The sequence below is a fragment of the Aethalodelphis obliquidens genome, unplaced genomic scaffold (genome assembly GCF_003676395.1).
Source record: "Aethalodelphis obliquidens isolate GAN/ISIS:26980383/991018 unplaced genomic scaffold, ASM367639v1 scaffold9, whole genome shotgun sequence".
Lineage (NCBI taxonomy): Eukaryota > Metazoa > Chordata > Mammalia > Artiodactyla > Delphinidae > Aethalodelphis > Aethalodelphis obliquidens.
This window is the reverse complement of record NW_020837953.1, coordinates 23,908,850-23,935,111: the sequence shown is the minus strand read 5'-3', so window position 1 is coordinate 23,935,111 and position 26,262 is coordinate 23,908,850. Positions and strand designations below refer to the sequence as shown.

Sequence of the window (26,262 nt, the reverse complement as noted above, 5' to 3'; positions counted from 1 at the left end):
AAAATTTTTTGGCTGTACAGCGAGGCATGTGGGATCTTTAGTTCCCTGACTAGGGATCGAACCCACGCTCCCTGCAGTGGAAGCACAGAGTCTTAACCACTGGACCACCAGGGGAAGTCCCCAGATTTCCTTAGTTTTTACCTAATGTCCTTTTTCTGTTCCAGGATCTCATCTAGGATATACATTAAGTTGTTGTGTCTCCTTAGGCTTCTCTTGGCTGTGACAATTTCTCACACTTATTTTTGGGGACCTTGACAGTTTTGAGGAGTACTGGTTAGCTGTATTGTAGAATGTCCCTCAATTGGGATTTGTCTAATATTTTTCTAATGATTTATACTAGTGTTATGGATTTGGGGGAGAAAGAACACAGAGGTAAAGTGCCATGTCGTATCAAGGAATACATGCTATCAGTGTGACTTCTTGTTTAGCTGTGATTATCTGGCTAGGTTTCTCCAAAAAATTACTCCCTCCCCTCCCTGCCACAGTGTGTACTCTTTGGAAGAAAATCGCTAGGCATACCCACGTCCACTTAAGGAGTGGAGAGTTATAGTCCACCTCCTTGAGGGTGGCGTATATACATAAATTATTTGTAATTCTTCTGCCTGGGAGTTTGGTCTTTTCTCATCCATTTATTTATTTATTCAGTCACTTATTTATATCAATATGGACTCATGGGTATTTTTGTTATAATCCAGTACTTTATTTTGTTCTAATTTTTTTTTTTTTTTGCGGTACGCGGGCCTCTCACTGTTGTGGCCTCTGCCGTTGCGGAGCACAGGCTCCGGACGTGCAGGCTCAGCAGCCATGGCTCACGGGCCCAGCCGCTCCGCGGCATGTGGGATCTTCCCGGACCGGGGCACAAACCCGTGTCCCCTGCATCGGCAGGCGGATTCTCAACCACTGCGCCACCAGGGAAGCCCTGTTCTAATTTTTTGATTTTTACTGTTGAGAGCTCTTTCAGTTGGACGGCAGTGTCCTTTTGACATACCCCCTTTATTGTGTGTGGTGGTGTTTTTTGTTGTTGTTGTTTAGCACTTCCTCACTTTCTGGCACTATAAGATACTCCCAAGCTCATACTGTGAATCCCCTCCCCCAGCCCTAGATTCAGCCATTTCTCCAAGGGGCCCTGGTTTCTTTTATTGGAGAATGGTATTAGAAATCAAGATCTGGGTGCTAGGTGTGCACATTGCTACTGGAGGGTTATTCCTTCCACATCTTCTCAGCTGACAAAGCAAGGAAATACATCTGTATACTAACATATATTCCATATACTTACAGAAATATCTAAGTATTTCTTATTTCTACATATCTTCATTTGTATCTGTATTAAGCTGGACATGAATTACTGATATCTCCAACTCTAATCCAGTACCTCATTGATCATTCTAGTCTCTTCCTTTTTTATCTATAATCTCCCTCTCCCAACAGTGAGAAACTTGGCTCTCACCATTTGCCATCCATTTACTCATTAGTTCCAGTATACGTGTAGTGTAGTGGTTTCAGGATTGTTAACCTGTACCCTTTAACAACTTTACAACTAGAAAACTTTAACAAGTAGAACACAGTGGTTATATGCAGTTCCTTTTGCTTTTTATCTTCTCATTTCACTTATTTCCATAGTTAACTTAGGTTAGCACCCTTCCTCTCCACCTGCCCTGTTTTTTAATTGACTACTTATATTGCTCCCATTGTCCTCAACCCTTCAAATCAAAAGGCTAATAGTCTTAAACAAGTTCATTTTCTCGAGACACATTTTTTAGGCTCTTGCAGTCAAACATAATTTAATTAACTCACTATAGATAAACGACTTTTCTCCTTATGCTAACAGATACAACACTCAGAAACTTACTTTGGTTGTAGCCTTATTTTTGTTTATTTTGTTTTTATGAAGGTTTTCTGTTGTGATAAGATACTCTGTTTTAAATTTTTAAAAAATTTCCAGCAGTTGGTTTCCTGTGAGTTGGGAATATTGTGTGAGTGCTTAGTTTGGTAACGTCGACACATACTGTGTTCTTGGCACAGCTATGGTGTCATTTCATAGTAAACACAATGTGTTGCCATCTAATTGGATTAAAAAAAAGCACCCACGCTCCATGTGTGATATGACAGAATACATGGTACTTGAAATGCTTTTTATTTATATTTATTTATTTATTTTTTAAAATTTATTTATTTATTTATGGCTGTTTTGGGTCTTAGTTGCTGCACGTGGACTTTCTCTAGTTGCAGCAGGGGGGGGCTACTCTGTTGCAGCGCGTGGGCTTCTCATTGCAGTGGCTTCTCGTTGTGGAGCACGGGCTTCAGTAGTTGTGGCTCGCGGGCTCTAGAGCACAGGCTCAGTAGTTGTGGCACACAGGCTTAGTTGCTCTGCGGCATGTGAGATCTTCGTGGACCAGGGCTCAAACCCGTTTCCCCCGCATTGGCAGGCGGATTCTTAACCACTGTGCCACCAGGGAAGTCCCTGAAATGCTTTTTAGTTACAATTGCTTCACCACAATTTGTAGCAGCGCAAAGTGGTGAGACCACTGCTTTTAGTCACTTTTGCAACTACTCTGCTGTTGTAGTGTGAAAGCAGTTATCTATAAACAAATGAACCTGGCTGTGTTCCAGTAAAACTTCATGGATACTGAAATTGGAATTTCATAGAATTTTCACACGTCATGAAATACTTTTTTTTTTTTTTATTTTTTTGTGGTACGTGGGCCTCTCACTATTGTGGCCTCTCCTGTTGCGGAGCACAGGCTCCGGACGCGCAGGCTCAGTGGCCATGGCTCACCGGCCCAGCCGTTCCGTGGCATGTGGAATCCTCCCGGACCGGGGCACGAACCCGTGTCCCCTGCATCAGCAGGCGGACTCTCAACCACTGCGCCGCCAGGGAAGCCCATGAAATACTTTTGATATTTTTCTACCATTAAAAAAAAAATGTAGAAATTTGGGAATTCCCTGATGGTCCGGTGGTTAGGACTCCGCACTTCCACTGCAGGGGCGCCTGGGTTTGATCCCTGGTCGGGGAACTGAGATCCTGCAAACTGAGCGGGCAGCCAAAAAAAAGATAGGAACAGTAGAAACTATTCTTAACTCATAGGTGGTACAAAAACAGGTTGGGCTGTGTGACATCATTTGCTCACCCCCCCAAGCGAAGAAGGCCCTGTATACTGGACACGTTTGGAAGTATCTGTCTTTCTCTCCAAAACCATTCATAGAAATTTCACCAGTCTTAGATTCAGTATTGGTCCCTGGTTCATACCAGGGAAGCTGCTTGGAGCAAGACATTGCACAGTTTTCTGTGGTAAAACACTAAAGGTTTATTTGCCTAGCTGTCATAATCTTATCAATTCCTAGTATTTTTTTCAATGGGGAGTGGATAAGATTAAATTTTGTCATTGGCTACTTTGGGTTAACTTGAATAGAAGACACAGTCCTCTTTTGTTCCTATTTATTTATTCATTCATTTTTGGCTGCGTTGGGTCTTTGTTGCTGCCTGCGGGCTTTTCTCTAGTTGTGGGGCTTGTTGCAGTGCGAGGACTTCTCATTGCGGTGGCTTCTCTTGTTGCGGAGCACGGGCTCTAGGCATGCGGGCTTCAGTAGTTGTGGCTCACGGGCTCTAGAGCACAGGCTCAGTAGTTGGGGCGTGTGGGCTTTGTTGCTCCGCAGCATGTGGGATCTTCCAGACCAGGGCTCGAACCCATGTACCCTGCATTGGAAGGCGGATTCCTAACCACTGTGCCACCAGGGAAGCCCTTTTGTTCACTTTTATTCAACTTGATTTTGAAAGTAGACACATTAGTCCTTAAGTATTGTAGAAGCATCATGTGCCTTGTGGTCTTTTTCTTTTTTTGGCTGTGCAGTGCGGCATGCGGGATCTTAGTTCCCCGACCAGGGATTGAACCTGCGTCCCCTGCATTGAAAGGCGGATTCTTAACAGGTGGACCTCCAGGGAAGTCCCTGCATGGTGGTTTAAAGGATTAGCTTTAACCTCAGGTTCATAGGAGCAGACAAGGTCATCTTTGTGCTTCCTTATCTTATGTATTTCTCAATACAAGATTATCAGGGGTGCTTGAGGTGAGATAAAAAACATTTCAAATCTTTAACTGTAGAAAGTAAAAATGCTTTAACTGTAGGAAGTAAAAACTTAGAATGTTAGTGCTCACTCTTTGGATTTAGGAACTATGTTGTTACGTAAGGTATAGTGTATGGAACGTGGGGGCATTCTGAGCTGCACTCTAGTCTAAGCCACTGCCGTCCTTTTCCTGGATAGTTGTAGGCAGTATCTAACAATTTCTTCTGCTCTTGCCCTGTTAAGGTCTGTTCTACACTCAGCAGCCAAGATCCTTTTAGAACGTGATTCTGGTCCTTACTCCTCTGCTCAAAACAGTGCTGTGGCTGCCTACATAACCTGTAGGAAAGCCAAAGTCCTTATGATGGCTTGCAAGGCCCTTTCCATTCACCCGTGTCTCTGACCTGATCTTCCAGCTGTTCCCTGGAAACTGTTGGCATTGCAGCCACTCTGTTTTTCTGTCTTCCTTAGATACACCAGGCATGTTCCCTCTGCAGGGTCTTTGCACTTGCTCTTTCCTCTATTTGGTCCCTTTTGCCTTCAGATAAAGTACAGCATACTGTTTCTGTTAATCTTTGCCTTCTCTGACCACAGTACATAAAAGAGTAACTCTTATTCCTCATGTGCTCCCATCTGCCCCTTAGAATGTAAGCTCCAGGAATGAAGAGATATTTTAAAAATTTATTTATTTTTGCCTGCGTTGGGTCTTCGTTGCTGTGCGCCAGCTTTCTCTAGTTGCGGTGAGCGGGGGCTGCTCTTCGTTGTGGTGCGCTGGCTTCTCATTGAGGTGGCTTCTCTTCTCTCGTTGTAGAGCACAGTCTCTGGGCGTGTGGGCTTCAGTAGTTGTGGCACGCACGCTCAGTAGGTGTGGCTTGCGGGCTTAGTTGTTCCAAGGCATGTGGGATCTTCCCGGACCAGGGATGAAACCCATATCTCCTGCATTGGCAGGCAGATTCTTAACCACTGGGCCACCAGGGAAGTCCCTGAGGAGATTTTTAATTGCTGAATCTCTGTTGCCTAAAATAGTGCCTGGCAATGTAGTAGGTACTTAATAAATTTTTTGTTGAAGTAAGTGGACAGTCAAAATGGAAATTGTGTAGAAGGGAAAAAGATATATTGTCGGTAGTGCTGTGGTGTCCTTGCTAATATACTCTGATGAAAGGCAGGTTGGGAGAATGAGGCTGAAAAGCACGCCTATCACTGTCCCGATGACTCAAGCAGGACAAGTTTGGGGGTGCATAAAAATTGGTGGCAGGCGACTTAGGGCTTCAGGTGTCTCCTTGCTGTCATAGAATAACTAAGGGCCAGAGCCTCAGATTTGCTTCTCCACCCATTGCAACAATGGAAAATTGAAGATTTGTTGTGATGAGAAAATTCTTGCCAGTGTCGAAGAGGTTAATTAATAGGGAAGAAACATGATGGGGTAGAAAAAGGAAGATTGTGTGTGTGTGTGTGTGTGTGTGTTAACTGGCTAGAATTTTAAAGGTGGATGTATTGGAATAGTTCTTTAATCAGTGCATTGTAGAGTAAGCGGTTCCCAGTTTTGTAGCAGTCATCGGGGGTTCCCTCAAGCTGACCGATGTCATGAGACCCTGTGCCTCTGCAGTTAGAAACAGGGAAAGTTTTGGTTGATGAATTCCCAGAATGACTTGCAAGAATATATGCAAAAGTATTGTGAAAGAATGAGTTTTTGTAAGTGCTGTATTTTTGCTATTTATCAACTAAGCGAATACATACCAACATTGTCATTAATTTGCCAAATGGTCTGACTGAATAGTAATTTCATCTGGATAAGTCTTAGTTTTAACAGTAGGTTTTTGTTGCCTCTTTGTAATGTTAATTACCTGATAACCTTTGGTATAGGTCAAGAGTTTATTGCTTGTGTATTCAGTTTATTCAGTGGACACATATCAGTGTATATAGAGTTTGCAGCCTTGTGAGGTAAGTTGACATATTAACAGACATAATGATATGCGTGTAAGGAGAACCATGTCTAGGGTAACAGAGAAGCAATACCTAACCCAGCCTGGGTGAGCCAGGGACAGCTTGCTGGGGAAGGAGACCCTCGTAAGAATGAGTAGGAGTTTGCTGAGAGGGGAGTTGAGGGCTCCCCACTACTGAGAGACTATAGCTTAAGGAAATGCATTCTCTTCTCTCCTGGCTAAATAGGCAAGGATTCAGCTATGTGCAAACCACAGGTTCAGAGAAAGCTAAGGTGGGTATCCTTGACTGAGTCAATGAATAAGTGAAAAAAGAGAAGATTAATGTCAAGACCGCGTCTTCAGATTATGTAATTTTTAGGTGCCTTCCTACTTCATAGTATTATGAATGAACGAAAAAACTTTAATCTAGGAGTGAGGACGTTAATTACATACTGAGCTTGCTGATCTTGGAACTTTGTTTTCCTGTTTGTTTGGGATAATACTACATTGCTTTGCTATATGGCCATGTTAGTAGTATTTGGATCTGGGAATATTTAAACAACTGGATCTGAAGGGTTTTTTTGTGCTTTGAGAGATGAGTGTGGGGAGTTACTTTAACTTGAAATGTATTTGTTAAATTTAGTTCAGCATACTTGAAAGTTTTTTGTTTCAAGCATCTAATTCTTCTGAAGTTATTCTCCAGGTTGAATTATGGAGTTTGCAAATTAAACTTGTATAATGCAAACCATAGCACCTGAAATATTGCCAGTGAAAGTATCAGGTTACAAGAGGAAGGTTTTAGCTTTCCATACTTTCCAACCTTACTATAGGAGGTTGGGTGGATGAAAATGAGCATGAGAGACCCTCAGGCCAGTATACTTTGGGAGAGAATCCTGTGTCCACTTGGAGTTAATTTGAGGGCTAGAGGAGAGTTTCTGCTTATAGATTCCAAGCATCTGTATTTCAAGATGCAGTCTGCAAGGTTTGGGTAGCTATTTTATCACTGCTTATTTCTTCTCATTCCAGAGTTGTATCCTGACTTTGTAAATTGGAGAAGCCAGTGCGGCACTGCCAGTATTCTTTGAGGTAGTGTCTGTTTGGGGTCTGGTGCAAGTCGAATCATTGTTCAAATAAGGTAAATGCATGGTGGTAAAAGGAACTAATAATAACTTCATTGGCTTACAGAGCCAGTCGTATGTTGTTTATCCAGAAAATTCCTTAATAGAAGTTCTGGGTTCTTATTAAACAATATTTATCTTTCAGTTTAAAAAACTGAAATAGGCTGATAAAGTAGCCGCTCTCCTCTCTGATTCCATCCCAAGTTGTAGAATCAGCAGTTACTTTCTTATTTTAACTAACTTTTGAGTTTTTAAATAACACATGTTTATTCACTTGGACATACTGAAAAAGATCAGCCATAAACTTGACACATATACAGTCACTGTTAATAGTTCAGTGAACAGTCCCTTGTCATGCATATGTTACTCTGATATGTGTGTATATAATCAAAATTGGAGTTGTGTTTTTTGTCACTTGGTTCTTGTTAACAAGAAAAGTTTTCTCTGTTTGCATTTTTAAATGACTCATGGCATTTCATCATTGGATGTACCATATAATTTATCTAACTAGTTCCTTTTTGGTAAACATTTAGGCTTTTCTCTCATTTTTCCATGTGTTAGGTAACTGTGTGATGGACATGAATAAATTTATGCATACAGTTGATTTCCCCCCATAGTACAGTTTGTTCTCAAATTTTAAAAAACATTCTATATATTTATTTAAACCTTTTTTGTTTTACTTTTTATTAATACATGTACAAAAACCCTATACGTAGTCATGTCAGACCATCAGCTCCACAGGGCTTTTTATGAAAAACAGTCCCTCCCGCCCCTTTTTCAGTCCCTAGAAGCAATCATTTCCAACTCTTTACTGTTTCTTTTGGTATTACCTCTAAAATAATAAGCTTATTTTGCTACTTATAGATTTTTCAGTTTTGGGTATTACCTATTAACTTTCTACTTTGGATAGTGGTAGAATTCTCTGACCACCTCACATGTCCATATTTATTGTCACTCTGGTTGTAATTGAATTTTGGTTAGAGCAGTATTCACTGTTAACAGTATTAAGGTTATGTATAGCTTGTTCACAGACAAATGTCGTATGGTATGGTTAATTTTTTTTTTTCTGTACAACTTTTTGTTTTCTCTGTTGTTAATAATTATCTTTTTCTGGTCTGTTTTGTTTAGTTTCTATGTTCTTATCAGTAATTTCTTTCTAAACTCTACCCAGAAGTGTAAATTCTTCCTCAATACTTTAAGCATTTTGGTTATATTATAAATTTTATCTTAGAGATATATATATATATTTTTAATATTTATTTATTTATTTGGTTGCACCTCGTCTTGTGGCAGGCGGGCTCCGTAGTTGCGGCTTGAGGGCTCCTTTTAGTTGTGGCTCACCAGCTCCTTAGTTGTGGCATGCGAACACTTAGGAGCGGCATGCATGTGGAATCTAGTTCCCCGACTAGGGATTGAACCCAGGCCCCTTGCATTGGGAGCGCAGGGTCCTAACCACTGCACCACCAGGGAAGTCCCCTTAGAGATATTTTCTAATCTGCTTCATTCTGAACATGTGCTCTAGGCAGCTGGGATGTTGTTATCACAGCATCATCATCCTGAAGATTTTTCCTACATTTTTTTGGTTTTGTTAATGGTAAGAAGAAGGAATCTAACATTTTGTATTAAGTCATTAATCAGTTGTCCCAACTATTCACTAATAGTGTTTTTATTATTGTTGCCTTATTTCATCTTTAAATACTTAGTGATAACAAGCGTTTCTTCTCTCTCCAGACTCAGCAAGCAAAATATAATTGATATTTCCATACTTCTTATTTTTCACCATGTGGAACTATGACAGTTCTTCAAGAGACTTACGTATTGGAAACTAGAAAACAAAGACTAGAAGGACATATACATAGGAAGCCAGTTGCATAATTTAAAAAATAAGTATACTGGATTTTCCCCTCTAAGATCCTTTGTCTTTTAAAGCTGCTTTTGATTTTTTTGATTAATTCAGTCAGTAGACGCTTGAGTGCTTGTTACTGTGCCTGTTCTCTGTTGCTAGGGATAACCGGCAATGAGCAAGACAAACAGGACCCCCATTCTTTTTTTTTTTTTTTTTTTTTTGCTGTACGCTGTTGTGGCCTCTCCCGTTGCGGAGCACAGGCTCTGGACGCACAGGCCCAGCGGCCATGGCTCACAGGCCCAGCCGCTCCGCGGCATATGGGATCCTCCCGGACCGGGGCACGAACCCGTGTCCCCTGCATCTGCAGGCGGACTCTCAACCACTGCACCACCAGGGAAGCCCCAGGACCCCCATTCTTGAGGAACTTACATTCTAGTTTGGGAAGGCAAATACGATAGTTTCATATTTCCTAAGTGTAGGAAAGAAGTTTGACTACAAGATAACAGTGAGGTGTCATTAGGTAGAATGCCAAGGAATAATACCTTTTCGAGTTAGGTGACAAGCTGAGATCTGAAGGATGAGAAAGGAGCCAACCATGCTTTAGACTGCAGAAGGGTGTTTGTTCATGTAGTGAGAACTGCAAGTATAAAGGTGCTGAGACTATAAATGCTTGTAAGTGTTCAAGGAACAGAAAGAAGGCCTTTGTGACTCCGGTAGAGTGATTGATTCGGGAGAGAGTGGTTTGAGATGATGTTGGAAAAGTAGGCAGGAGTCAGATCATTTAGAATGTTGAAATTATGGCAAGCTGGAGCTTTCATATATAAATCTGATGAATTCAGTTTTGTTCCTTTAAAAACAAACAAACAAACAAATACAAGATGTTACAGAAAAGAATCAGACCTATTTGTCTATGTAGTTAATATTGCTGTTCCTTATGAGCCAGAGAGGGGAGTTGCACTGATCATATGTATCTGAACTGAGTTCTGGTTCAATGTCTGGATCTATCTGCGCTTGGGGTAGTTGAGTGGTCTCTAAATTTAGATAGCTTTGAATAGTGCCTTAATGAATTCGTTTTAGATTTAGAAGCAAAAGGTTGGGTTCTTGATTTCTTTTGTGGACTCAGGTGACTGGTAAGGTCCAGAATGATAGCAGATCTTGAAATTATTTTTGGTTTCTTATGTAGAGTTGTGTGCATATTTAAGACATCTCTTTTTTTTCCCCCTTATCTGGTAAAGTGTAGATATAAATGGAAAGACATCAGGTGGTTATCTCAACAGGAAAGTCTTAGCGGATGAAGACTAGAAACTGCAAAAATAAATGATGAATTTAAAAGTGACTAATATTGGATAAGGTTCAGAACTTGAGCATTTGAAAAGACATAATCATTGTTGTCCTTTAGGACAGTGCTATCCAAGAGAAGTCCAGTGTGAGTCACATGTAATTTCAAATTTCCTAGCATCCACATTAAGAAATAAAAAGAAGCAGATGAAATTTATTTTAATGTAATTTAATATATCCAACACATTCTTATTTCAACATGTAATTAATATTAAAAGTCCTTAATGAAGTATTTTACATTCTGAGTTTTGTACTAAGTCTTTGAAATCCTGTATTTTATACCTACAGCTCATCCCAGTTCAGGCCAGCCACATTTCAGGTGCATGGTAGCTACATGTGTATGGGACACTGCAGCTCTTAGGGTTCATACTTCTGAAGGAATGGATAAATAGATATGATCTAGTTATTGAAAGTTATTGAAAACCCTGCCATGTTGTGAACATCATTCAAAGCAGTGATAGTTTAACAAATAAGGAAATAAATTTAAAAACATATATTTTTCCCTCTTCTAAACCTCTGTGTGATAGACTTGTTTGGGGAAGCTCATTTTATCCCCAAAAGGCTAACGTCTATAAAAGGTGTCAAACAACTTATCTCCTAAGAGAGTTGTAAACAGACTTTATGTAGAACAAGCTTTATGTACAATTCCGTGTAAGCAGTGGCTTTCTGTGTATCGATGGTGGGATGAAGAGAGAACACAGTCCTAGTCCTTGGAATCTGTAAAGAATGTCCGTAAACCAGTGGATCGGAATTCCTGTTCTGGTTTCCTGAATAAGAATCTTGATAGATGGACTTTTTAAAAAGCTCTGTAGGTGATTGCAATATATACCACTGGTTCAGCCCAAGGTCTTAGTAATAATAACTTAATTAAAAAAATAGTTGTGTGATGATTGGCTGTTAAACTTAGTTTTTAAAAAGGTTTACCATAATGAGAGCTGGAAGGAAGCCATAGGTGATTAGTTAACATAGCCTGTAGTATCTTTATTAAGTCAGGAAAGCTGAGAGTTCCTCTAAAAAATGGGAAGGATATATTCCCCAATGGTAACACATTTAAAACAGTAACTAAAATTGCCGTCAGCCTACCCTAGGGATATAGGAGAGGAGCCTCTGGGGTGAATCGAAGATTATTTAAGTTGCTGTCTGTGCTGTTCATTCTATTTCTCTAATGATGAAAGGTTAATTGCATAGATGATCCTGAGCCTAATAGACACCCATTGAGCAAATTCTCAGGAGAAGATACCACAAGTTGCCTACATTGGGAATATTAGATGAGTAAGTTCTAAATGAAAGGCCCCTCAGTTTGCTGTTGATTTTTCCCTGCTACCATCCAGCAGCAAAGGGATTTATTCTACAAAGGTCAGGACCCTAGAATTTGACCTTTTTTTGCTTTTCTGCACCTCTTCAGTGCAACACATGCCAGTTTAGCTAATAAAGTTATAAAACACATTATTGTTCTGTGTAGGAAGCTATCTGATTGCTTACTAATAGCAGGAAAATAGAATCAGTGGTGAAATCTGTTTGCTCTCAGAGAAGTTCCTAAATATCTCCCTCTCACCACTCTAGGGTTGTAGCTAAACATAGCTTAAGGTGTGAAGTCACATGTTGAATGGCAGGCAGTTTACGTACACTTTTTAATTCCTGTGGCGGTCTTATGAGGTGTAGGTCATGTTTGGAAGATTGAGAGAGTAAGTATCTTGTCCAGCTAATGGGTGGAGGAGCCAAGATTTGAACCCAGTTATTTTTTTGGTGCCAAAGCCACTACTCACTGCAGAACCTAGCCCAGTATTATAAAGTGACTCTCTAAGGTTCTCTTCCTTTGGGACAGGGCATTTCAGAATGATAATTTGCTTCAGCATATTCCCTCACTTACACCCACTTTTATATGCCCATCTTGAAATAACATTATATTATGGAAAACACTAAATGAAACCTGGATTCTAGTCCTAGCTGTTTGCTTACTGTGTATTGGGATTATGGATTCTCTTTCCGCTGAGCAGGGATTTCCCAATTATCTATCTACTTTGGTCTTCTCATAATTGTGAGATGTGGGCACCATTACCTCGTCTTTTTTTTTTTTTTTTAAATAAACTTTTTGTTTGCGAATAAGATTTACAGAAAATTGCAAGGATTGTACAGAATTCCTGTATTAGTTTGCTAGGGCTGCCATAACAAAGTATGACAAACTGGGCGGCTTAAGCAACAGCAGTATATCACCCCACAGATCTGAAGGCTAGAAGTACAAAAATCAAGAGGTTGGCAGGGGCTTCCCTGGTGGCACAGTGGTTAAGAATCTGCCTGCCAATGCAGGGGACACGGGTTCGAGCCCTGGTCTGGGAAGATCCCACATGTCGCGGAGCAACTAAGTCCGTGCGCCACAACTGCTAAGCCTGTGCTCTAGAGCTTGCGAGCCACAACTACTGAGCCCATGTGCCACAACTACTGAAGCCCGTGCGCCTAGAGCCCGTGCTCTGCAACAAGAGAAGCCACTGCAGTGAGAAACCCGTGCACTGCAACTAAGAGTAGCCCCCGCTTGCCACAACTAGAGGAAGCGCGCGCACAGCAACGAAGACCCAATGCAACCAAAAAAAAAAAATTTATATATATAAAAAAAAAAGAGGTTGGCAGGATTGGTTCCTTCTGAGACCTGTGAGGGAAGGGTCTCTTCCAAGGTCTCGCTCATCGACTTGTATTAGATGGCTGTCTTCTATTTCTCTTCATATCGTCTTCTTGCCACATATCTCTGTGTCCAGATTTCCCCTTTTATAAGGATACCAGTCATATCTGTAAAGACCCTGTCTCCAAATGAGGTCACTTTCTGAGGTGCTTGGTGTTAGGACTTCAGTATATACATTTTAGGGTTAGGGAGACACAGTTTAACCTGTAACAGTCCCTATATTCCCTATGCCCAATTTCTTCTATTATTAACATCTTACATTAGAATGGTACATTTGTCACAAGTAATGAACCAGTATTGATACACTATTATTAACTAAAGTGTAAGCCCTATTTTTTTTTTTTTTTGTAAGCCCTATTTTTAACACACAAAACTTCAATTCAGGGAGGGGATATGACTTGGAAAAGATTTCAAAATTAGTGACCTCCTTTCTGACTTTAGTACAAGCAAAAGAAAACTTCCCAAGTCACATTATGAGCCTGAAAAGATAATTCTACCTATAATTACAACAGGATTTTCTTGTTTTCTGCATCCAGCAGAGTACTTAGCATGGAGTAAGTATTCATTAAAATCTGATAGAATGAACAGAAACATGCTCTCGGTACTTGTTGGGCCATGATATTTTTTGGGAGAGTATACTCAACAATAATCTTACCAAAGTAAAGTACAGAGATTGTGAAACCTGCTTTAATGAGAAAGCAAAACTATTTAAAAAATTGTGAAATGATTGTGTATTTACCTTTCCAGTAACCAGCGCTTGGTGCGAAGTCCTATTTATGTTTATGAAGCCCAGTCTACTAAGCTGAAACTTTATTTGTTTGTTTGTTTGTTTGGCTGTGCCAGGTCTTCGTTGCGGCACACGGGATCTTTCTTTTTTTAGTTGTGGCATGTGAACTTTTAGTTGCGGCATGTGGGATCTAGTTCCCTAACTAGGGATTGAACCCAGGCCCCCTGCGTTGGGAGTGTGGAGTCTTAGCCACTGGACAACCCGGGAAGTCCCCTGAAACTTTAGAAGTGAAGTTGTGTGTTCGGTATTAACCACCTTTAACAAATGAATAAGCTGAAATCTGCAAAGACTGTTTTTTACTTCCTTAAAGTCCCCCAGAATGCCTTTCTTATTCCAAGTCACTTCCTTTTGCTATTAGATAAACCGTATATTTAAAACACGGTGCAGGCAGATGAAGTTGAGTTTACCACCTTCTAGGAGGTATACTTACAATAGAAGAAATAGGTGTGTAAAGTTGCTTGCCTATATTTTCTTTTACTAGCTTTTTTCAGACTGGTGGCTTGAGACCTAAGTTTATTACTTGTGTGTATTTTTCAGAATTTTCCAGCATTGATTGATTAAATTATGTTGCTTTCTGTGACTATTACATAATATCCCAGCTATCTTAAGATTTTCATATGTTTTTATTTCTGATTGGGGGAGAAACAGCAGTTTGATGGAAAGAATGAATAAAGGGGTTTCCCAGCAAATGTTTATCATTTTGATCTTAAATTATTCAATCTTTTCTCTGGTGTTTTTTACAAAAAACAAAACACAAAGAGAAACATTTATGAAACTCTTGTTCCTTTGTGGAAATCAGGCCTGAAATAATTAGTGGCACGCTGTATTCTGTGCCATATGGAAAATAGCTATCTCACTGAATTTTTCCTGCCTTTCCAAGTTACTGAGAAGTAGTGGTCCTGTTCCTTTAAAATATGAAAGATGGAAGGGGTGGAGTTTGCCATGTCTTTGGGACAGAGAAACTATTCAGTCTCTGAAGAGCCGGAAGGAAATGTGACCTCTTGCTGGCTGTGTGATGGAAAGAAGCTAGCAGCAGTGTCCCTCAGCCTGACGGAGTCTGTTGCAGAGCCCTGACTCGCTCTGGAAACTCTTCTTTCCCAAGTGAGGTTGGTGCTGCCTGAATTTGGTGTAGGTGAACTGCCCCCATGCAAGTGATAGTTTAAGTACAGTCAGCAGGTAAGTAATCAAGTCCCTGGTCAGCTATTTTCAGGCAGATGCACTGGTTTTTATAAAGCGGTAGAATATGTTATAAATCTTAAATGATTTCTTCTACAGTAAATTTCAGAATTGATAGGATGGAAGTGCAGGGATGATTCTTTTTTAAAAGCAAAAAAATTTTTTTTAAAAATAAATTTATTTTTGGCTGTGTCAGGTCTTCGTTGCTGTGCACAGGCTTTCTTTAGTTGTGGCGAGCAGAGGCTACTCTTCATTGTGCGCAGGCTTCTCATTGCTGTGGCTTCTCTTGTTGTGGAGCACGGGCTCTAGGCACGCGGGCTTCAGCAGTTGTGGCACGCAGGCTCAGTAGTTGTGGTTTGCGGGCTCTAGAGCGCAGGCTTAGTAGTTGTGGTGCACTTAGTTGCTCCGGCATGTGGGATCTTCCCCAGACCAGGGCTTGAACCCGTGTCCCCTGCATTGGCAGGCAGGTTGTTAACCACTGCGCCACCAGGGAATCCCTAAAAGCAAAAAGTTTAACCCTTGGGCTTCCCTGGTGGCGCAGTGGTTGGGAGTCCGCCTGCCGATGCAGGGGACACGGGTTCGTGCCCCCGTCCGGGAAGATCCCACATGCCGCGGAGCGGCTAGGCCCGTGAGCCATGGCTGCTGAGCCTGCGCGTCCGGAGCCTGTGCTCCGCAATGGGAGAGGCCCACGTACCGCAAAAAAAAAAAAAAAAGTTTAACCCTCACCACTTAATTCCATTTTTAGGACATGGCTGAAGTAAGGATGAGGAATCTCCTTCTGTTTGTGTAAACGCTTTAAGTTTTTTTTGCCATTGGTAGAGCTGTTCCAAATCCTCATTTTATTGACGAAAAATAGGCACAGAGAGGTTAAAAACACCTTCAAATAAGGGGTTTTGCGTTTATTAGGAGCATAAGTTTAGTTTTGGTAAATTTCTCTCATTTAAGGTGGCCATTATTTATTTACTTATTTTTAGCTTTTCATTGCTCACCAGTGGCAATGAAGAAGATCACTTCTGCCCTGATCAGAGGTCCTGATAGGAGAGGGAAGAAAGCAGTTTGCAACAGCCAAACAGGAGGCTAGAATGACATCTGTTATTTATTAGTTGATGACTGGTGCTTGGGCTCTAAAGGAGGGAAGTCAAGAAGACTCTCTCTGAGGTAGGATGGGCACCCTGCTGGTTAGACAGGAGCCCACAGTCCCCACACCCACCCACAGAATACAGGTATCTGGTGGCTTTTGGAAAAGAACTCTGTCAGAACAGGTCTGTTTTGCATTTGGGAGCCCAAAGCATCCAACATAAGTAGCACTACTGTTAGAAAGGAATTACTTATTTTCCTCAAGTTTGAGTGATGGCAAAGAGTCCTCATTTTTTCCTGTTTTTGCTGTGCAGTTTATTACGAATTTTCTAAGAGACAAATAACACAGTGCTCCTGTTTGCTGTCCAGAGAAATCAGGGCTGGCAAAGGAAGGACAGAGATTGACTTTTGGAGGACTTGGAATTGAACCTTTGTGGATAAGAGCTGGCTTATCCATCTGGCCAGTACTTCCCACACTGGCAGTATTCTTGACCTAGGGGGAAAAAGCTCTTTTATTATTATAAATTATCCATGTGTATTTTTATGTGAGGCTTGCCATTCCTTAATTGATGTACTTTTAAACTATTGGGTTGGCCAAAAAGTTCGTTCGGTTTTAAGTACACTCTTCATTTTCACCACCAACTTTATCGAACAGTTTATTCATTAACTGAACGAATTTTTTGGCCAACCCAATAAATGCTTCAGAGGTTACCCTCAGGGAAGCTTCTTAATACTCACTTAGAAAACACTTAGAAAAATTATCTGTGTCAATGGATAACTAACATGAGTTAGTTTTTTTTACGTAGTGAAAACAGTACACAAGAGTTGGGCCTTTTGTTGCTGTAGTTACTTGACACAAGAACCGAAGGCCAGATACTGTTTCTCTGAGGGTGTGGGCTTTATTGGCTTCCCTTCACCCTCCAGTTTTTGAACACAGGGGTCCCTGTGCTGAATTGTTTCTGTGAAGTTTTTGGAGCTGGTTCCTCTGAATTCTTTCCAGCCTGACAACAACCAATAGGAAGAACAATTGAGAATTTGTTTTGTAAACACGTCCATTATTAGCATAAGTTAACTAAAATATATGCTGTCATTAATAAAAAAGTTATTTTCAGGGAAGTTGATAGTAAGGCTAGGATAAAAGCACACTGGTAAACAAATTACAGTGTCAGATAATCCCCCAGATGCCAAGTAAACGGTTGAAGTGAGCTCTGAATTTTCACAGTGGCTTCCGGACTCCACAGAGGTAGAAGCTTTAGCTTTTTTTGCTTGCTAACCCCAGAATATAGTTTATGAATGTGTATTTTCTCCCCTCTCTTAATAATTTCTCAGTTGTTATGAAGTAATCACACTTCTAAAAACAAGTTGCTGAAACAACACACAGTGGGAATGGTATTTTGGACTACTCACGTCCTGTAATTAGGAGGTAGTTTAAGATTGCACTTTGGAATTTACTTTAAATGTGTTTGAACTGAAATCAGTCATTGTTATTTGCTGATAAATGATTCTCCTTTTAGACTTATTTGCAGAGCACACATGGAGAAGCATGTAGAGGTGAGCCTTTTGGGTCCCCTCATTGCATGTCTGGATTTTTTTTTTTTTTTTTTTTCCACCGCTCAGCTGTGGCATCTCAGTTCCCTGACCAGGGATTGAACCCAGTCCTCTGCAGTGAAAGTGCCAAATCCTCACTGCTAGACCACCAGGGAACTCCTGCACGTCTGGATTTTTTAATGGAAGGATTCTCTAATTTTTTTTTATGGAAAAGGTATGGGGAAATTGCTGCAGAGACTGGCTATATCCACCCAGACTTATTAGGATTTTGACCATGAATTAAGCCCACCTGCAAAGAGCTGATAATTTTTTAAGCTGGAAGACGGATGTACTTGGGTTCCTTACACTGTTCTTTTCTACTTTTGTCTATGTTTGAATCAATGCCTCCATAATAAAAACACTAAAAAAAAAAAAAATAGAGCCCAGCTGGCTATAAGGCTGGCCTTTCTTAACCTTCTTTAAAGTCATAAAAGAGGGGAAAAATTCCATTGTAATAAAGTTTTCCTGAAATGGACTTTGAATAAAGTACAGTTTTATTTATTTAGGGTCTTGTGGAAATTACTAGGCTAGATTTTTAAAATATCTTAGAAGAAAGTAGGTAGATGTTTGATTCCACATTAAAAGAATTAACACCATTAATGCTATGAATGTCAACAACTTTGTAAAAGACTGTTAGGGGGAAGTCACCTGTAAACTCACTAGCTGAAAATATTTATATGTAAAGTAAGAAGCACATGCTCTTATCCTGTCTGCCCCATTTCATGTCTTTCCCTTCTCCTTCCCCCTTCCTCTTCATGTCTTCCTTTCTGCTCCACAGAGGTAACCACTATTAATAGTTTGCTGCATGTGCTTATGTAGATATGTCTTTTTTTTTTTTTTTTTTTTTGCGGTATGTGGACCTCTCACTGATGTGGCCTCTCCCGTTGCGGAGCACAAGCTCCGGACGCGCAGGCTCAGCGGCCATGGCTCACGGGCCCAGCCACTCCATGGCATGTGGGATCTTCCCGGACTGGGGCACGAACCCGTGTCCCCTGCAACGGCAGGCGGACTCTCAACCACTGTGCCACCAGATAAGCCCAGATATGTTTTATATGTACATCTGTACCTACATATTACTCATTTTAAAAACAAGGTCTACCAAATTACATAGAATACAGTGTTCAAAGTTTAAGAATTTTAGTGCTAAACTCCAGAGTAGCTGTGGTTTTATAACATAGGCAAGGGCAAACCTTTTATTATATCCTTAAGTTGTTTAAGCAATAAAATTGCCATTCTCCCCAAAGGACCTTCCTCTCCTTTAAGGAGGGTGCTCAGCACACATGTGGGTATTTGCCTCTGTGAATTTTAAGACCTCAGAAATTAGTGTTATATTTATGGATTTACTTAATAGTTTAAGAGGGCTGCTTAATAGAGTAACTGTCAGGAAGGGGTCTCTGATTTGATTTCTTCAGGGATGTTGAGGGGTGGGGGTGAAGTCTTGGAAAAGTGTTTCCCTAGAGATACCTACAGCTGCTCTTGATTCTGTTTCCCTTTTCCTCCCTCTTTCGCTCAGGAGAGGATAATCTCCAGAGGAAAGCATAAAATAGTAAACGTGTTTAATATTTCACCTGAGTTCTGCTTTCCTGCCCCTAACTATCCAGAGGCACACAGAGCACACAGTCAGGCCCCTCCTTTGCCTACAGCCCTTTATGAATGGTGAATTTCTTTCTTGGCTGATTTTTGGATCTGTCTCTTCTTTTTTTTTTTTTTTTTTTTTGCGGTACACGGGCCTGTCACTGCTGTGGCCTCTCCCATTGTGGAGCACAGGCTCCGGACATGCAGGCCCAGCGGCCATGGCTCACAGGCCCAGCCGCTCTGCGGCATATGGGATCTTCCCGGACCGGGGCACGAACCCATGTCCCCTGCATCGGCAGGCGGACTCTCAACCACTGCGCCACCAGGGAAGCCCTGTCTCTTCTTTATTTCAGTCATTTTGTTCACCAGGAATTTTCTGCTTCTTGCCTTCAGTGACTGTTGAGAGCAGGGCTGTCTTGACTGGACTTGCTGGCGGTGGAGTTTCACTCTAACCTGGCACTGCTAAATGAAGTGTGTCTCCCTAACATTGAGATCAGTTTGGCCTTCTCTGCCTTTGAGGAAAATGTACAAGGAATACGAATGAGCTCAACTTTTAGTTTAGCTGTAGTGATTAGGACTGTGATACGTACTTAATTTTATTCTTGGATTGTATTGTTAATATCTGGTGAACTGATCTTTTATTATTTCTGCTTGTGTGATGAAGAGAAAGTGTGAAAGAGCCTGTTCATTAGCACATACCAAGTGTCCATTCTGTGGCTAAGCACTGTGCATAAAATGGAGAACAAATCAGACGTGATCTCTTACCAGGCAATTTTGTCGCTTCCTGGGTTTGGTATCCTGAATTGTTAAATTTATTTGGTTAGCACTCTTGTGTTACCCAACAGTTACCAAATATAGTGCCATCTGATCTGGAAAAGTATGCTGTCCTCTTGGCAGAGCAGAGACAACAGTCCTGGGGCCTGGGCAAGGGACAGGGAGTGCAGGCCTACATGGGGTCAGTCCTCAGAGACTCTTCCTCTTCTATTAAGGTTATGTTAGGGATCCATAAACAGGGAAAAGACCAATTTTAAGACCTATTTTAAAAACAGGTGTTAAATGGTAGCTGTTGAAAATCAAATAATGTAATACAGTAGAATAAAGGACCAAAGCTACTTGATCATCTCAATAAATACAGTAAAAAAAAAATCCAACATATTTTCATAATAAAAATATTAAACCAACTAGGAATAGAAGGGAACTTCTTCAGTCTGATATTAGACATCTGTGAAAAACCTACAGGTATCATTGTACTTAAAGGTGGAAGGAAGACTGAATGTTTTCACCCTAAGTTCAGGGACAAGAGAAGAATGTCCACTTCTGTCATTTCTATTCAGCATTGTACCAGATGTTCTAGCCAGGGCAGTTAGGCAAGAAAATGAAATAAAAGCCATCTAACTTGGCAAGGAAGAAGTAAAACTATCTTTTTGGCAGGTGATATGATCTTATGTAGAAAATCTTAAGGAATCCACTGAAAACTATTAGAACTATTAAATGAATTCAGTAATGTTACAGGATACAAGATGAATATACAAGAATGAATTGTATTTCTCTGGGACTTCCTCGTGGTGCAGTGGTTAATAATCGCCTGCCAATGCAGGGGACACTGGCTCAATCCCTGGTCCGGGAAGATTCCCACATGCTGTGGAGCAACTAAGCCCGTGCACCACAACTACTGAGCCCATGTGCCACAACTACTGAAGCTTGTGTGCCCTGGAGCCTGTGTGCCACAACTACTGAACCCGAGTGCTACACCTACTGAAGCCTGTGCGCCTAGGGCCCATGCTCTGCAACAAGAGAAGCTCCTGCTTGCCGCAACTAGAGAAAGCCTGCGTGCAGCAACAGAGACCCGATGCAGCCAAAAATAAATAAAATTATTTTAAAAAAAAGAATGAACTGTATTTCTATACACCAGCAGTGAGCAATCAAAATGACATAGAAAAACAGTTCATTTCCAGTAGCATCAAAAAGAGCAAAATACTTAGGAATGAATTTAACAAAATGAGCACAAAATTTGTACTCTGAGAACTACAAAACACTGTGGAAAGACGTCCCATGTTCATGGGTTGGAAGACTTAATGTTAAGATGGCAGTTCTCTCCAAATTGATCTACAGATTCAACACAATTTTTGTCAAAATCCCAGCTGGCTTTTTTGCAGAAATTGATGTGCTGAATCTAAAATTCATATGAGGGACTTCCCTGGTGGCGCAGTGGTTAATAAGAGTCCTCCTGCCAATGCAGGGGACATGGGTTCGAGCCCTGGTCCAGGAGGATCCCACATGCTGCGGAGCAACTAAGCCTGTGTGCCACAACTACTGAGCCTGCGCTCTAGAGCCTGCAAGCCACAACTACTGAGCCCTTGTGCCACAGCTACTGAAGCCCGTGCGCCTAGAGCCCGTGCTGCGCAACAAGAGAAGCCACCGCAATGAGAAGCCCGCGCACCGCAACAAAGAGTAGCCCCTGCTCACCGCCACTAGAGAAAGCCCGCGTGCAGCAACGAAGACCCAGTGCAACCATAAATAAATAAATAATTAAAAAAAATAAAATTCATATGAAAATGTAGGGGACTCAGAATAGCCAAAATTGTCTTTGAGCAGGAGGAAGTTGAAAAACCTACACTTTCTGATTTCAGAATGTACTACAAGGCTACAGTAATCAAACTGTGGTTTTGGCATAAGCATAGACATACAGATCAATGGAATAAAATTGAGAATACAGAAATAAACCCTCACGTTTATGGTCAGTTGATTTTTTTTTTTTTTGACCAAGATGCCAAGACATTTCAGTAGGATAAGACTAGTCTTTTCAACAGATGGTACTAGGACATCTGGATATCCACATGCAAAAGAATGGAGTTGGACCCTTACCTCGCACTATAACATAAAATTTAAATCAAAATGGATCATGGACCTAAATGCAAGAACTAAAACTATAAAATTCTTAGAAGAAAACCTAGGAATAAATCTTCGTGACCGTGGGCAAACCCTTCTTAGATATGACAGCAAAAGCACAAGGAACAAAAGAATAAGATAAATCAGACTTTATAAAAAAAACTAACAAAATCCCTTTTCTTTAAAGGTCAGAGTCAAGAAAATGGAAGAACAACCTACAAATTGGGAGAAACTTCTTGCAAAGTATATGTCTAATAAGGGATCTATATCCATAATTTAGAAAGCCTTACGACTCAAAAAGACAAATAATTCAACTTAAAAATGGACAAAGGATCTGAATTGATATTTCTCTAAGATACACAAATAGCCAATAAACATATGAAAAGATTGTCAACACGGTTAGTCATTAGGGAATTACAAATCAAAACCATAATGAGGGACTTCCTTGGTGGTCCAGTGGTTAAGACCCTGCGCTCCCAGTGCAGGGGGCCCAGGTTCCATCCCTGGTCAGGGAGCTAGATCCTGCATGCTGCAACTAACAGCCCTTGTGCCGCAACTAAGACCTGGCGCAGCCAAATAAATATTAAACAAAAAACCATAGGGCTTCCCTGGTGGTGCAGTGGTGGAGAGTCCGCCTGCTGATGCAGGGGACACGTTCGTGTCCCGGTCCGGGAAGATCCCACATGCCGCGGAGCGGCTAGGCCTGTGAGCCATGGCTGCTGAGCCTGCGCGTCCGGAGCCTGTGCTCCGCAACGGGAGAGGCCACAACAGTGAGAGGCCCGCGTACCACAAAAAAACAAAAAAAACACCATAATGAGATACCACTTCACACACACTAGGATGGCTATAATAAAAAAGACAATAATAAAGTGTTGGAGATGTAGAGAAATTGGAACCCTCATACACTGCTGGTGGGAAAGTAAAATGGTGTAGCTGCTTTGGAATATAGTCTGGCAGTACCCTACAAAGTTAAGCATAGAATTACCTTGTGACTGAGCAATACCACTCCTAGGTATGTACCCAAGAGAAATAAGAATAAATAAAGTAAATAAATATTATTTTAAAAAGAAGAAGGTGATCTACTGTTATTATTTAAAAGAAAACAAAAGAACTTCCCAGGCAAGCTGTAACAGTTTTCAAAGAAACATTCAGCCTTGCGTTGTCCTGGTGGAAGATTATGCGTTTTCTTTTGACTAATTCTGGATGTTTTTTGTTGAGTGCTGCTTTCAGTTGGTCTAATTGGGAGCAGTACTTGTTGGAATTAATCATTTAGTTTTCTGGGACTTCCCTGGCGGTCCAGTGGTTAAGACTCCACCCTTCCAATGCAAGGGGCACGGGTTCAGTTCCTGGTCGGGGAACTAAGATCCCACGTGCCATGAGGTGCAGCCAAAAAAAGTATTTATTTTATTTTTAAATTTTTGGCTGCATCGGGTCTTTTGTTGCGGTGCATGGGCTTCTCTCTGGTTCTGGTGCGGGCTCAAGTAATTGCGGCACGTGGGCTCAGTTGCCCCACGGCATGTGGGATCTTAGATCACTGACCAGGGATCGAACCCATATACCCTGCATTGGAAGGCAGATTCTTTACCACTGAACCACCAGGGAAGTCCTCAAAAAAGTGTTTAAAACAAAAATCGTTTGGTGTTCCAGAAGGAGCTCATAATAGAGGATTCCCTTCCAATCCCACCATATACACAACATCACCTTCTTTGGATGAAGACTGGCCTTTGGTGTGGTTGGTGGTAGTTCATTTCGCTTGCCCCACAATCTCTTCCATTCCACATTATTGTACAGTATCCACTTTTCATCGCCCGTCATAATTTGTTTTAAAAATGGAATGTTTTCGTTATGTTTAAGTAGAGAATTGCATGAGGAAATACGGTTAAGAAGGTTTTTTTCGCTTAACTTACGTGGAACCCAAACATCAAAGCGATTAACGTAACCAAGCCGGTGCAGATGATTTTCAGCACTTGATTTGGATATTTTGAGTATGTCGGCTATCTCCCTCGTGGTATAACGTTGATTGTTCTCAGTTAATGTCTCGATTTGATTGCTTTCCACTTCAACTGGTCTACCCAACTGTGGAGCATCGTCCAGCAGGAAATCTCCAGCACAAAACTTCGCAAACCACTTTTGACATGTTCGATTAGTCACAGCACCCTTTCCATACACTGTGCAAATCTTTTTTGCGTTTCAGTTATGTTTTTACCTTTCTTGAAATAATAAAGCATAGATGCTGAAAATATTGCTTTTTTTCTTCCATCTTCAATATTAAAATGGCTACACAAAAGTTCACCAATTTTGATAATATTTTTTTTTTAATGCACACTGATATGACAGCTGTCACATGCAGTCTAACAGGATTGTCCTGAATGAAGTTAAAGACAACTACGTGGGGCTTTCCTGGTGGTGCGGTGGTTGAGAGTCTGCCTGCCGATGCAGGGGACACGGGTTCATGCCCCGGTCTGGGAGGATCCCACATGCCGCGGAGCGGCTGGGCCCGTGGGCCATGGCCACTGGGCCTGCGCGTCCGGAGCCTGTGCTCCGCAATGGGAGAGGCCGCAATAGTGAGAGGCCCGTGTAACGCAAAAAAAAAAAAAAAAACTACGTGCTACTAGAGCCATCTTTCGGAAAAAACTGAACGAACTTTTTGGCTAACCCAATAGAAGGATCTTTGATGAACGTATTCTAAAATACAGAGCAAGAGAAGCTAGACATTCTTTTTTTTCTTTTTTTTTTGGGGGGGGGTATGCGGGCCTCTCACTGTTGTGGCCTCTCCGTTGCGGAGCACAGGCTCCGGACGCGCAGGCTCAGCGGCCATGGCTCACGGGCCCAGCCGCTCCGTGGCATGTGGGATCCTCCCGGACTGGGGCACGAACCCGTGTCCCCTGCAGGTGGACTCTCAACCACTGCACCACCAGGGAAGCCCGGGCTAGACATTCTTAAATAGTAAGTCCATCAAATCAGGGTAGCTGAGTTGTCCTCCTTGAAGAAATGATGAGTCCTGGTTTTTCAGGATAGTCCCAATTTATTGATAAAGTCCTGTTCCCCATTGTCAAGCCAAATATCCTAGAAACCTTAAATTGCTAGATACAAATGTCACACCCCCAGCCCTAGCCTGTCTCAGCCGGAGCAGGGCAGTAGTCTTTTATTGGACTATATACACTGTATGGTAACTTTTATTTTATTTTCATTATTATTATTTTTTTTTGCGTTATGCGGGCCTCTCACTGTTGTGGCCTCTCCTGTTGCAGAGCACAGGCTCCAGACGTGCAGGCTCAGCGGCCATGGCTCACGGGCACAGCCGCTCCGCGGCATGTGGGATCTTCCCGGACTGGGGCACGAACCCGTGTCCCCTGCATCGGCAGGCAGACTCTCAACCACTGCGCCACCAGGGAAGCCCTATGTTAACTTTTAGATTTGAACTCTCTGGTCCCCCTACTTCTAGGTGGATATTTTTTCTTTAAGTAATTGTTTCGGGGAATTCTTTGGTGGTCCAGTGGTTAGGACTCCATGCTTTCACTGCCGAGGGCCCGGATTCAGTCCCTGGTCAGGGAACTAAGGTCCCACGAGCTGCGAGGTATGGCCTAAATAAATAAATATATGTATGTATGTATGTTATAGTCATTAAATCATAGCCTTTTTTTCCTCTGAACTACAAGAAGACGCAAATTCCCATGCTTCATTTTCCCTGTCAGTATTCATTCATTACTAAAATTTGTGTGTTTATAAAATCATGTCATAGATGTTATACATTTCAGTATGTCAGTGTATCTTATGGAATTTTACATCTTAAATTAGGGACTTGCCTAAAAGGATTCTAAGTCTTATGGTGAGATTTTTGCATTTTTTTTTGGAAGGCTATTTCTTGGGAAGATTTCCATAGTTGATTGTTCTTATCCATTGTTTTGACTATTAGTTTTTTTTTTTTATTTTTCATTTTTTAAGTTAAATTTTATTGGAGTATAGGTGCTTTACACTGTTGTGTTAGTTTCTGCTGTGCAGCATACTGAATCAGTTATACGTATACATATATCCACTCTTTTTTAGATTTCCTTCCCATTTAGGTCACCATTTAGTTAACCTTTAGAGGGTGGTGTTTAGTGATCCTGTCCTGAAATTCTCTAGGCTTAGATCTTATTTGGGTCCTGTAACCTAAATTAAACAGATTAAAATAACTGTTTTTCCTTTGTAATACTCCTTCTTCCTTGAATTAGTC

At 41.3% G+C, this 26,262-nt stretch overlaps 1 protein-coding gene across 2 annotated transcripts in view; it reads left to right on the top strand.

Moving 5' to 3' along the window:
- The window catches only part of THRAP3 (thyroid hormone receptor associated protein 3), a 73,868-nt gene that overhangs the window by 20,405 nt on the left and 27,201 nt on the right, over nucleotides 1-26,262 (top strand). The window contains exon 2 of one of the 2 annotated variants that reach the window (XM_027109086.1): nucleotides 7,006-7,114. The gene's annotated coding sequence lies outside the window, so the exon portion shown is untranslated. The remainder of the gene's footprint in view (nucleotides 1-7,005; nucleotides 7,115-26,262) is intronic. The other variant, XM_027109087.1, reaches the window with a different exon arrangement.